Genomic DNA, 12,835 nt, shown 5'->3' on the forward strand with positions numbered 1-12,835 from the left:
TATTGTATTTGTGTATTCTGAGTGCCATTCACCTAATGATATGCACTCAGACTTGAGCTATCTGGGGATATGTTAAATGTCTGTGTTTGCTGTGGGGGTGTGACATTGTGTGTTTGGGTGGTGATTCCTGTCCTGTTGTCTCCACGTGTGTATTGGTGTTTTCCCTTTGTCCTGAGACATAATTGGATTGCTCCTCGGGTGTCGCCAGGGCAGAGAGGAGGAAACCATGATGCATTGTGGGGATGTGTTGTGTCTGTGTATCCTGAATTTCTGCATATCTGTCCTGTGTCGCAGTCTCCATTCTGGTCCCCTAAGGGCGTGGCCACCAGATGGGGACCTGCATAAATACGGGCGGGTAGCCCTCAATAAAGGGTTCCTGTTTTATCCTTCATCATGCTGAGACTGGTGTTTGGATAACTGATAAAACTGGGGGATTGCTATACGCTGAAGATTTGCTATACTCCCCCTGCATAACTAGTAGCTCTTGTAAGAGCTGTTCCTGCTCTCTGGCTGTAGGAGAGGTTCACCCACTGGAGCCTGGAGCCTTGTAGTAGGTCCAGCGTGGGTGGAGGACGGTGAGACCCCAACCAAGCTACGGCGGTTCGTGGGGTCTGCAGTGCGTACGGTGCCAAGTGGAGTGCTTGGAGTCCTCGGAAAGCACTAGGAGCACCTATTGACGGAGGTACCCGGTCGGGGTGCTAGGAGATCCGTTACGATCACCCATATAGACTTCCTGATCACCCCCTGTCATTGATCACCCCCATGTCATTGATCACCCCCCTGTAAGACTCCATTCAGACGTCCGTATGATTTTTACGGATCCACGGATACATGGATCGGATCCGCAAAACACATACGGACGTCTGAATGGAGCCTTACAGGGGGGTGATCAGTGACAGGGGGGTGATCACCCATATAGACTCCCTGATTACCCCCTGTCATTGATCACCCCCTGTCATTGATCACCCCCCTGTAAGGCTCCATTCAGATGTCCGTATGTGTTTTACGGATCCACGCATCTATGGATCGGATCCGCAAAACGCATATGGACGTCTGAATGGAGCCTTACAGGGGGGTGATCAGGGAGTCTATATGGGATGATCACCCCCCTGTAAGGCTCCATTCAGACGTCTGCATGTGTTTTACGGATCCACGCATCCATGGATCGGATCCGCAAAACGCATACGGACGTCTGAATGAAGCCTTAAAGGGGGGTGATCAGTGACAGGGGGGTGATCACCTCATATAGACTCCCTGATCACCCCCTGTCATTGATCACCCCCCTGTCATTGATCACCCCCCTGTAAGGCTCCATTCAGACCCCATATGTGTTTTACGGATCCACGCATCCATGGTTCGGATCCGCAAAACGCATACGGACGTCTGAATGGAGCCTTACAGAGGGGTGATCAATGACAGGGGGGTGATCACCCCATATACACTCCCTGATCACCCCCCTGTCATTGATCACCCCCCTGTCATTGATCACCCCCCTGTCATTGATCACCCCCCTGTAAGGCTCCATTCAGACGTCCGTATGTGTTTTGCGGTTCCGATCTATGTATCAGTGGATCCGTAAAAAACATATCGACGTCTGAATGGAGCCTTTCAGAGGGGTGATCAATGACAGAGGGGTGATCAGTGACAGGGGGGTGATCACCCCATATACAGTCCCTGATCACCCCCTGTCATTGATCGCCCCCCTGTCATTGATCACCCCCCCTGTAAGGCTCCATTCAGAATTTTTTTTGGCCCAAGTTAGCGGAAATATTTTTATTTATTTTTTTCTTACAAAGTCTCATATTCCACTAACTTGTGTCAAAAAATAAAATCTCACATGAACTCACCATACCCCTCACGGAATCCAAATGCGTAACATTTTTTTGACATTTATATTCCAGACTTCTTCTCACTCTTTAGGGCCCCTAAAATGCCAGTATAAATACCCCACATGTGACCCCATTTCGGAAAGAAGACACCCCAAGGTATTCTGTGAGGGGCATATTGAGTCCATGAAAGATTGACATTTTTGTCCCAAGTTAGCGGAAAGGAAGACTTTGTGAGAAAAAATAAATAAAAAAAATTTCCGCTAACTTGTGCCCAAAAAAAATTTTTCTATGAACTCGCCATGCCCCTCATTGAATACCTTGGGGTGTCTTCTTTCCAAAATGGGGTCACATGTGGGGTATTTATACTGTCCTGGCATTTTAGGGGCCCGAAACCGTGAGAAGAAGTCTGGGATCCAAATGTCTAAAAATGCCCCCTAAAAGGAATTTGGGCCCCTTTGCGCATCTAGGCTGCAAAAAAGTGTCACACATCTGGTATCGCCGTACTCAGGAGAAGTTGGGCAATGTGTTTTGGGGTGTCATTTTACATATACCCATGCTGGGTGAGATAAATATCTTGGTCAAATGCCAACTTTGTATAAAAAAAATGGGAAAAGTTGTCTTTTGCAGAGATATTTCTCTCACCCAGCATGGTTATATGTAAAATGACACCCCAAAACACATTCCCCAACTTCTCCTGAGTACGGCGATACCAGATGTGTGACACTTTTTTGCCGCCTAGGTGGGCAAAAGGGGACACATTCCAAAGAGCACCTTTCGGATTTCACAGGTCATTTTTTACACATTTTGATTTCAAACTACTTACCACACATTAGGGCCCCTAGAATGCCAGGGCAGTATAACTACCCCACAAGTGACCCCATTTTGGAAAGAAGACACCCCAAGGTATTCCGTGAGGGGCATGGCGAGTTCCTAGAATTTTTTATTTTTTGTCACAAGTTAGCGGAAAATGATGATTTTTTTTTTTCTTACAAAGTCTCATATTCCACTAACTTGTGACAAAAAATAAAAAATTCCAGGAACTCGCCATGCCCCTCACGGAATACCTTGGGGTGTATTCTTTCCAAAATGGGGTTACTTGTGGGGTAGTTATACTGCCCTGGCAATTTAGGGGCCCTAATGTGTGCGAAGTAGTTTGAAATCAAAATCTGTAAAAAATGGCCGGTGAAATTCTAAAGGTGCTCTTTGGAATGTGGGCCCCTTTGCCCACCTAGGCTGCAAAAAAGTGTCACACATCTGGTATCGCCGTACTCAGGAGAAGTTGGGCAATGTGTTTTGGGGTGTCATTTTACATATACCCATGCTGGGTGAGATAAATATCTTGGTCAAATGCCAACTTTGTATAAAAAAATGGGAAAAGTTGTCTTTTGCCAAGATATTTCTCTCACCCAGCATGGGTATATGTAAAATGACACCCCAAAACACATTCCCCAACTTCTCCTGAGTACGGCGATACCAGATCTGTGACACTTTTTTGCCGCCTAGGTGGGCAAAGGGGCACACATTCCAAAGAGCACCTTTCGGATTTCACAGGCCATTTTTTACACATTTTGATTTCAAACTACTAACCACACATTAGGGGCCCTAGAATGCCAGGGCAGTATAACTACGCCACAAGTGAGCCCATTTTGGAAAGAAGACACCCCAAGGTATTTCGTGATGGGCATAGTGAGTTCATGGAAGTTTTTATTTTTTGTCACAAGTTAGTGGAAGATGAGACTTTGTAAGAAAACAAAAAAAATAAATAAAAAATCATCATTTTCCGCTAACTTGTGACAAAAAATAAAAAGTTCTATGAACTCACTATGCCCATCAGCGAATACCTTAGGGTGTCTACTTTCCGAAATGGGGTCATTTGTGGGGGTTTTCTACTGTCTGGGCATTGTAGAACCTCAGGAAACATGACAGGTGCTCAGAAAGTCAGAGCTGCTTCAAAAAGCGGAAATTCACATTTTTGTACCATAGTTTGTAAACGCTATAACTTTTACCCAAACCATTTTTTTTTTACCCAAACATTTTTTTTTAATCAAAGACATGTAGAACAATAAATTTAGCGAAAAATTTATATATGGATGTCGTTTTTTTTGCAAAATTTTACAACTGAAAGTGAAAAATTTCATTTTTTTGCAAAAAAATCGTTAAATTTCGATTAATAACAAAAAAAGTAAAAATGTCAGCAGCAATGAAATACCACCAAATGAAAGCTCTATTAGTGAGAAGAAAAGGAGGTAAAATTAATTTGGGTGGTAAGTTGCATGACCGAGCAATAAACCGCTAAAGTTGTGTAGTGCCGATTTGTAAAAAAGGGCCTGGTCACTAGGGGGGTATAAACCTGTGGTCCTTAAGTGGTTAAAACAATAAAAACAAGATGCACAGAAAAAAGAGCTCCAAGAAATATGTGTCCAAAAAACATCATATTAGTCAGTTGTGGTCAGGGTGACGATCCCTGGACGAAGGAGCTAGCGCCGACCTCTGGCTGGTTAATGCCGGAAGCCTGTGACGAGGATAGGCCTAAAAGGGGCCAAAAAGGAGACACAATCATACGGACAGATACTTATGGTACCGTTACAGGGCAAGAGAACAGGAAGCATTACGGATCTCTGATTGAGGATTTGGAACGTATCTAGCAAAACATGACGACCTCCAGCGCCCCATGCACCTGATGACATGAGGAGGTATCTGGTGCCTAGATGCCGCAGAGGCCGCCCCAATACGAACGGAGTGTCCCGGGATGCCCTTCGGGTCCTGACCTAACCCCGCCACTAATGAGCGCACATGTGACATGAACTGGGGCGTGGACAACGGCCCTCCTTTGAAGGGGAGTAGGGGACTATCCGCTGCCGCCGCCTGCAGGGCCACAGACAACTGTCGCAGCACCTTGACCGGGCACCAGTCATTGTGCGAGGGGTAGAAAGAAACCAGGGTTGGAGGCCCTGTCTGAGCGGTCTTGGTAGACGGAATGCTCAGTACAAACAGGTCGTGATGCCAGGTCAAGTGCTGCTTCTGGAGATGACGGCCGTTCCGGACGGAGGCGGTGAATTCCCCCGGACGAAGGAACCTGTAACACCCTAGGTAAAGGGCGGCTTTAATGATGGTGCTAACCAAGGGCCCAAAAAGATCACCATCCAGAGCCAAGGACAACTGCCTGAACAAGGAGCCGGACATGGGTTGCCGGACCACCGGCCTACTTGCACCGGCTTTCTCAATGCCCCGGAGCGTGGCCTTGATGGCCTGCGATGTAAAGAAAGAGATCCGGGCCGGATTGTCCAACGTGAACTGATGTTGCACCCCCGCCAAATACAGGCGGATGGTATTGTGAGCGAGTCCGAGGTTGGCATGCAATGCGCGATGAAGGCCATAATGAATGACACATCATCCACGTTGCCCTGTGGATGCCTCTCGGCAAATTTTCTATACAGATTCCAGCCCGTACGATAGTTCCTGACTGTATTTTCAGACAGGCTCTGGTGCGACAGGTCCTTTGCTCTGCTGATCAATGATGTTAGTCCCACCCCAGGTCGCTGTATGCCGGAACGCCTGCCCCCGCTGCGTCTGCGAGTGGCATGTTCAGAAAGAAGATATCAACGTTAAACTGGGACAGCGCATCAGCAGCAGTATTCTTGGAACCCTGAATGTGGGAGGAACACCACACCTGAGCAAAACAGGAACACCACGCCCGAGCGAATCAGGAAACACAACACCTGAGCGACTCAGAGAACATACCAGACCTGAGCGATCCAGGGAACACACCAGACCTGAGCGATCCAGGGAACACACCAGACCTGAGCGATCCAGAGAACATACCAGACCTGAGCGATCCAGGGAACACACCAGACCTGAGCGATTCAGTGAACACACCAGACCTGAGCTATCCAGGGAACACACCAGACCTGAGCGATTCAGGGAACACACGAGACCTGAGCGATTCAGGGAACACACCAGACCTGAGCTATCCAGGGAACACACCAGACCTGAGCGATTCAGGGAACACACCAGACCTGAGCGATTCAGGGAACACACCAGACCTGAGCGATCCAGGGAACACACCAGACCTGAGCGATTCAGGGAACACACCAGACCTGAGCGATTCAGGGAACACACCAGACCTGAGCGACTCAGGGAATACACCAGACCTGAGCGATTCAGGGAACACACCAGACCTGAGCGATTCAGGGAACACACCAGACCTGAGCGATTCAGGGAACACACCAGACCTGGCGCTGACACAGCTCCGTTGGCGACCTCTTCCTCCTCCTCTGCCTTGGGCTTCCACTTGTCCCCGCCTGTAGTCGTGCATTTTCTGATCACGCTCCAGTGAGGGAATTAAGGACGGCATATTGTCTTTGTAACGGGGATCCAGCAGGGTGGCCACCCATTAGCTGCACACGTTAAAATGTGGGCAACTCTGCTGTCGTTGCGCAGGCACTGCAGCATGTAGTCGCTCACGTGTGCCAGGCTGCCTAGAGGTAAGGACAAGCTGTCCTCTGTGGGAGGCGTATCGTCTGTGTCCTCCGTATCCCCCCCAGCCACGCACCAGTGATGGGCCCGAGCTGCGTTGGATGCCACCCCGCTGTGACCATGCTTCATCCCCATCCTCCTCGTCCTCCAGTAGTGGGCCCTGGCTGGCCACATTTGTACCTGGCCTCTGCTGTTGCAAAAATCCTCTTTCTGAGCCACTTCTAAAAGACTGGCCTGAAAGTGTTAGAGATGACCCCTCTTCCTGGGCCACCTCCTCTTCCATCATCGCCCTAAGTGTTTTCTCAAGGAGACATAGAAGTGGTATTGTAACGCTGATAACGGCGTCATCGCCACTGGCCATGTTGGTGGAGTACTCGAAACAGCGCAACAGGGCACACAGGTCTCGCATGGAGGCCCAGTCATTGGTGGTGAAGTGGTGCTGTTCCGTAGTGCGACTGACCCGTGCGTGCTGCAGCTGAAACTCCACTATGGCCTCTTGCTGCTCTCACAGTCTCTGCAGCATGTGCAAGGTGGAGTTCCACCTGGTGGGCACGTCGCATAAGAGGCGAAGTTACACTGTAGAGCAGACAGCCGAGCGGCGGCAGGATGAGAACGGCAGAAGCGCGCACAGACGGCCCGCACTTTACGCAGCAGCTCTGACATGTCGGGGTAAATGTGAGTGAATTTCTGCACCACCAAATTCAGCAAATGCGCCAGGCAAGGGATGTGCGTCAAACCAGCTAGTCCCAGAGCTGCAATGAGATTTCGCCCATTATCGCACCAGGCTGGGGCTTGAGACTCACTGGCAGCAACCACTCGTCGATCTGTTGTTCTATACCCCGCCACAACCCTTGCGCGGTGTGGGGCCTGTCCTCCAAAGACATCAGTTTCAGAACGGCCTGCTGACGTTTACCCCGGGCTGTGCTGAAGTTGGTGGTGAAGGTCTGTCGCTGACCGGATGAGGAGGTGGTAGAAGAGGAGGAGGAAGCCGAGTAGGAAGAGGAGGCAACAAATGATGCCCTGCGATCCTTGGCGGCGGAAGGATGTGCGCCAAACAGCTCTCCACCTGGGGCTCAGCCGCCACTACATTTACCCAGTGGGCAGTTAGGGAGATATAGTGTCCCTCGCTGTGCTTACTGGTCCACGTATCTGTGGTTAGGTGGACCTTGCCACAGATGGCGTTGCACAGTGCACACTTGATTTTATCCGATACTTGGTTGTGCAGGGAGGGCACGGCTCTCCTGGAGAAGTAGTGGTGGCTGGGAATGACGTACTGTGGGACAGCAAGCTACATGAACTGTTTGAAGCTGTCTGTGTCCACCAGCCTGAATGACAGCATTTCATAGGCCAGTAGTTTAGAAATGCTGGCATTCAGGGCCAGGGATCGAGGGTGGCTAGGTGGGAATTTACGCTTTCTATCAAATGTTTGTGAGATGGAGAGCTGAACGCTGCCGTGTGACATGGTGGAGATGATTGGTGACGGAGGTGGTGTTGTTGGTGGCACATCCTCTGTTTGCTGGGCGGCAGGTGCCAACGTTCCTCCAGAGGCAGAGGAAGAAGCCGAGGCGGCAGCAGCAGAAGAGGCAGCAGGGGGAGCCTGAGACCTTTCTTGATTTTGAAGGTGCTTACTCCACTGCAGCCCATGTCTCGCATGTAGATGCCTCGTCATGGCTCTGATGGCACAGCGTGCAAACCACTCGGGTCTTGTTGTCAGCACATTGTGTGAAGAAGTGCCATGTCAGGGAACTCCTTGAAGCTGCCTTTGGGGTGCTCGGTCCCTGGTGACGGTGGCCAGTAGCAGGCGAACTGTTTTGGTGACGGCTGCTCTGCTTTTGCACCCTGCTCCCTCTTTTGCTACGCTGTTGGCTCGGTCTCACTACTGCCTCTTCCTCCGAACTCGGAAAGTCAGTGGCACGACCTTCATTCCATGTGGGGTCTAGGACCTCATCGTCCCCTGCATCGTCTTCCACCCAGTCTTCCTCCCTGACCTCCTTTTCGGTCTACACACTGCAGAAAGACACAGCAGTTGGCACCTGTGTTTCGTCATCATCAGAGACATGCTGAGGTGGTATTCCCATGTCCTCATAAGGAAACATAAGTGGTTGTGCGACTATGTCTTCTACCCCTGGGAAAGGGCTAGGTTGATGCCCTTGGGAAACCCTGCCAGCAGAGTCTTCAAACAGCATAAGAGACTGCTGCATGACATGAGGCTCAGACAGGTTCCCCGATATGCATGGGGGTGATGTGACAGACTGATGGGCATGGGTTTCAGGCACCACCTGTGCGCTTTCTGCAGAAGACTGGGTGGGAGATAATGTGAACGTGCTGGATCAACTGTCGGCCACCCAATTGACTAGCGCCTGTACTTGCTCAGGCCTTACCATCCTTAGAACGGCATTGGGCCCGACCAAATATCGCTGTAGATTTGGCGGCTACTGGGACCTGAGGTAGTAGGTTCAGTAGGGCGTGTAGCTATGGCAGAACGGCCACGTCCTCTCCCTGCACCAGAGGCTCCACCAACACCACGACCATGACCACGTCCCTTATTAGATGTTTGCCTCATAGTTAGCGTTCACAAAGCAAAGAAAAAAGTGGTTAAGTCTGTTAAAAATAATTAACCGCCAATAAAAACCCTGATGTAGGGTATTGCACTTAATTTATTTATTTTTTATTCTATATGACAGCGGTATTTGTGGCCTACATTTCACAGTAATTTATGCATGTCTAATCCCAGATGTGCTGTATATCAGAGGGTTTTTTCACCCCAGTAAGCAAAAAGCTGTATTTCTGGACTTGCAGACATGCAGATAGCCTGTACTGGTGCAATATTGTTGCATAAAATGGCTGCCAATTATGTATTGATATTGACTAACTGAAGGAAAAAAAGTTCGTTTTCAGTAGTAGTTGGCTCAGGGCAGGCTTAAAAAAATTGTGCACTGCACCCACAAAACACATTTGCTGTAGATCACTGAGTAAAGAAGCAGTTCTGAATCTTCATAAGATTTCTCCCTGATCTCTCCCTACACTAATCAGAGCAGAGTGATGGGCAGCGCTACGTGACTCCAGCTTAAATAGAGGCTGGGTCACATGCTGCAGTTGGCCAATCACAGCCATGCCAATAGTAGGCATGGCTGTGATGGCCTTTTGGGGCAAGTAGTATGACGCTTGTTGATTGGCTGCTTTGCAGCCTTTCAAAAAGCGCCATAAAAATCGCTGAACACCGAACCCAAACTTTTACGTAAATGTTCGGGTGCCGAAAACCCTAAAGTTCGGTACGAACCTGAACTTTACAGTTCAGGTTCGCTCAACTATATCAACAGTGTCCTTCAGTTTTTACAGCATGGTGTAAAAAAAGGTTTTAAACTAAACACCTTGAAGGTACATTTTACCGCTATTAATGCACAGCTGCAAGGAAGATTCTCTAATCACAGTCTAATTAGATCTTTCTTCAGAGCCCTGAACATCCTAAATCCTACAGTCCAACCTCCTCTTCCATCCTGGGACTTATCTATAGTGGTTACAGCATTGACCAAACCTCCATTTGAACTTTTGCAAGAGGCCCAAATACACTGTCTCTCTCTAAAAACTTTCTTTTTAGTAGCTATCACCTCAGTATCACGACCGGCGTGCCGATCACATACGTGACGCAAAGGGAGGGAAAAGGGAAGGCCCTGTCCAAGGGAGAGGGAAAGGTGGTGACCCCTAACTCACCTGGAGGCTGGCACCTGACTGCCCTGACATCCCTAGACGGGTTTCTCACCCGTACGCCGATCACATGCCTAAAACCCTGGCTTTCCCTAAGATGAGCCCTAGGTAGTGAATAGGGCGGTGGGAACACTAGTCTGCACCACTAACACTAAAGGAAAACACCAAGGAGAGGACAGACAATACAGACAAAACATATAATCCCAGGTGGGCGACAACAGTGGACAACAAAAGCCCAACAGGGATCCGGAGGGTAACGCTCTGGAACAACAACAAGGAAACACAGCTCCAGTGGGTCAGTATAGAAGTCCAGGCAGGAAGATCTATATCTGGCAACCAGAGAAGTGGGAGAGGAGAATATAAGGAGGTTGGGAGTGACAGACAAGAAACAGCTGAGGAGAAGAAGCTACAGATCCCTGAGTGAGACAAAAAGGATTGCAAGGCAAACACAGAAAGCTATCATTAAGAAGCAGCATGATCTTTAGACATAGAGCGAGCAGCCACCCGCTGCGACTTCCTGACCCCGGGTATAACGGAGTCAGACGTAGCTCTTGACACCCTTGTGACACTTAGCCAGGAGAATTAGTGAGCTACATGCATTATCTTACAAAGAGCCTTATCTAAAAGATCAAAGGGACTCTCTGGTACTTCGTACAATGCCAGGTTTTATTCCGAAGGTGGCATCCAGTGCCAACCTTAACCAGGAAATTGCTCTACCTGATCTATATCTTAATCCTCAGGACATGAAGCAAGAGACTCTGCACACTCTGGATGTTAGAAGAGCAGTTCTTACATATGTGGAAAAAACTAAGACCTTCAGATCCACAGAGTCGGTTTGTTCAGCATCAAGGCCCAAACAATATATACATATATACATACCTGTTCTCCCTGTTCTCTCTGTACACGAACTAGTGCAGATCGGAGAGGCCTCAGTTAAAGTCATCAAGTTCGCTGATGACACCACACTTGTGGGCCTGATTAGCGACAGCGATGAGCAGGCCTACCGTAAGGAAATTTACAGGATCAGCAACTGGTGCGGCGCGCACAACCTGGTCCTAAACGCCACAAAGACGGTCGAGCTGGTCGTTGACTTCAGGAAGGGAAGGGTAGTCCCCCCCCCCCCGACCCAAATAGACGGATCTGAAGTCGCAAGGGTACCCAGTGCCCGCCTCCTAGGCCCGACAATCTCTGAAGACCTATCCTGGCGTCCCAACATCTCGTCCATCATAAAGAAGGCTCACCAGCGGCTCTATTTCCTTCGACAACTGAGATAGTTCGGCATGGCTCAGGACCTACTGAAGTCCTTCTACTCCTGTACCATCGAGTCGGTATTGTGCTCGTCCCTTCTGGTGTGGTATGCCGGCTCATCAGCCAGTGACAAGCGCAAACTACAAAGGGTCATCAGCTCGGCAGAGAGAACTACTCGACTGCCACTACCACCCCTTGACTCTATCTTCTCCAACAGACTGCGCTCCAGGGCTCTGAAAATATTCAATGACCACTCCCATCCGGGCCATCATCTCTTCAGACGTCTAAAGTCCGGCCGCAGGTATCAGGCCATCCCTGCAAGGACATCGAGGAGGCTGAACACTTTCTTCCTAACGGCCGTCAGACTGCTGAACTCATCACGCCCCATCTCCCGCCCATAATCCCTCCCTCGCCCCTAATGTGCCTATTGCTTAACCCCCCCCCCCTTCCACCCCCTAGTTACTATGCCTGTACCTGTGCCTAACCCAATTCCGAGCACGATCGACTGTGTCGTGTTTGGCGAATAAAGCTAATTCTGATATATATATATATATACACTCACCTAAAGAATTATTAGAAACACCATACTAATACGGTGTTGAACCCCCTTTTGCCTTCAGAACTGCCTTAATTCTACGTGGCATTGATTCAACAAGGTGCTGATAGCATTCTTTAGAAATGTTGGCCCATACTGATAGGATAGCATCTTGCAGTTGATGGAGATTTGAGGGATGCACATCCAGGGGACGAAGCTCCCGTTCCACCACATCCCAAAGATGCTCTATTGGGTTGAGATCTGGTGACTGTGGGGGCCATTTTAGTACAGTGAACTCATTGTCGTGTTCAAGAAACCAATTTGAAATGATTTGAGCTTTGTGACATAGTGCATTATCCTGCTGGAAGTAGCCATCAGAGGATGGGTACATGGTGGTCATGAAGGGATGGACATGGTCAGAAACATTGCTCAGGTAGCCCGTGGCATTTAAACGATGGCCAATTGGCACTAAGGTTATTTCAGTCAACGTTGCTCTTCTATCAGCTTGAATCAGTCGCCCATTCTCCTCTGACCTCTAGCATCAGCAAGGCATTTTCGCCCACAGGACGGCCGCATACTGGAGGTTTTCCCTTTTCACACCATTCTTTGTAAACCCTAGAAATGGTTGTGCATGAAAATCCCAGTAACTGAGCAGATTGTGAAATACTCAGACCAGCCCGTCTGGCACCAACAACCATGCCACGCTCAAAATTGCTTAAATCACCTTTCTTTCCCATTCTGACATTCAGTTTGGAGATCAGGAAATTGTCTTGACCAGGACCACAACCCTACATGCATTGAAGCAACTGCCATGTGATTGGTTGACTAGATAATCGCATTAATGAGAAATAGAACAGGTGTTCCGAATAATTCTTTAGGTGAGTGTATATATATATATATGTGTGTGCTCATTTATTTGCCCAGTAGTTTGCCCACTATAAAGATGGCGCTCGCTGTTGATGGACACGTGATGGCGGCACATGCGCAATGAAGGGAAGAAGACGCTAAGGTCTCGGCGTGTCTCACATGTGCCCGTCGTGTA

This window comes from Bufo gargarizans, chromosome 4 (assembly GCF_014858855.1).
Source record: "Bufo gargarizans isolate SCDJY-AF-19 chromosome 4, ASM1485885v1, whole genome shotgun sequence".
NCBI classification, from domain to species: Eukaryota; Metazoa; Chordata; class Amphibia; order Anura; family Bufonidae; genus Bufo; species Bufo gargarizans.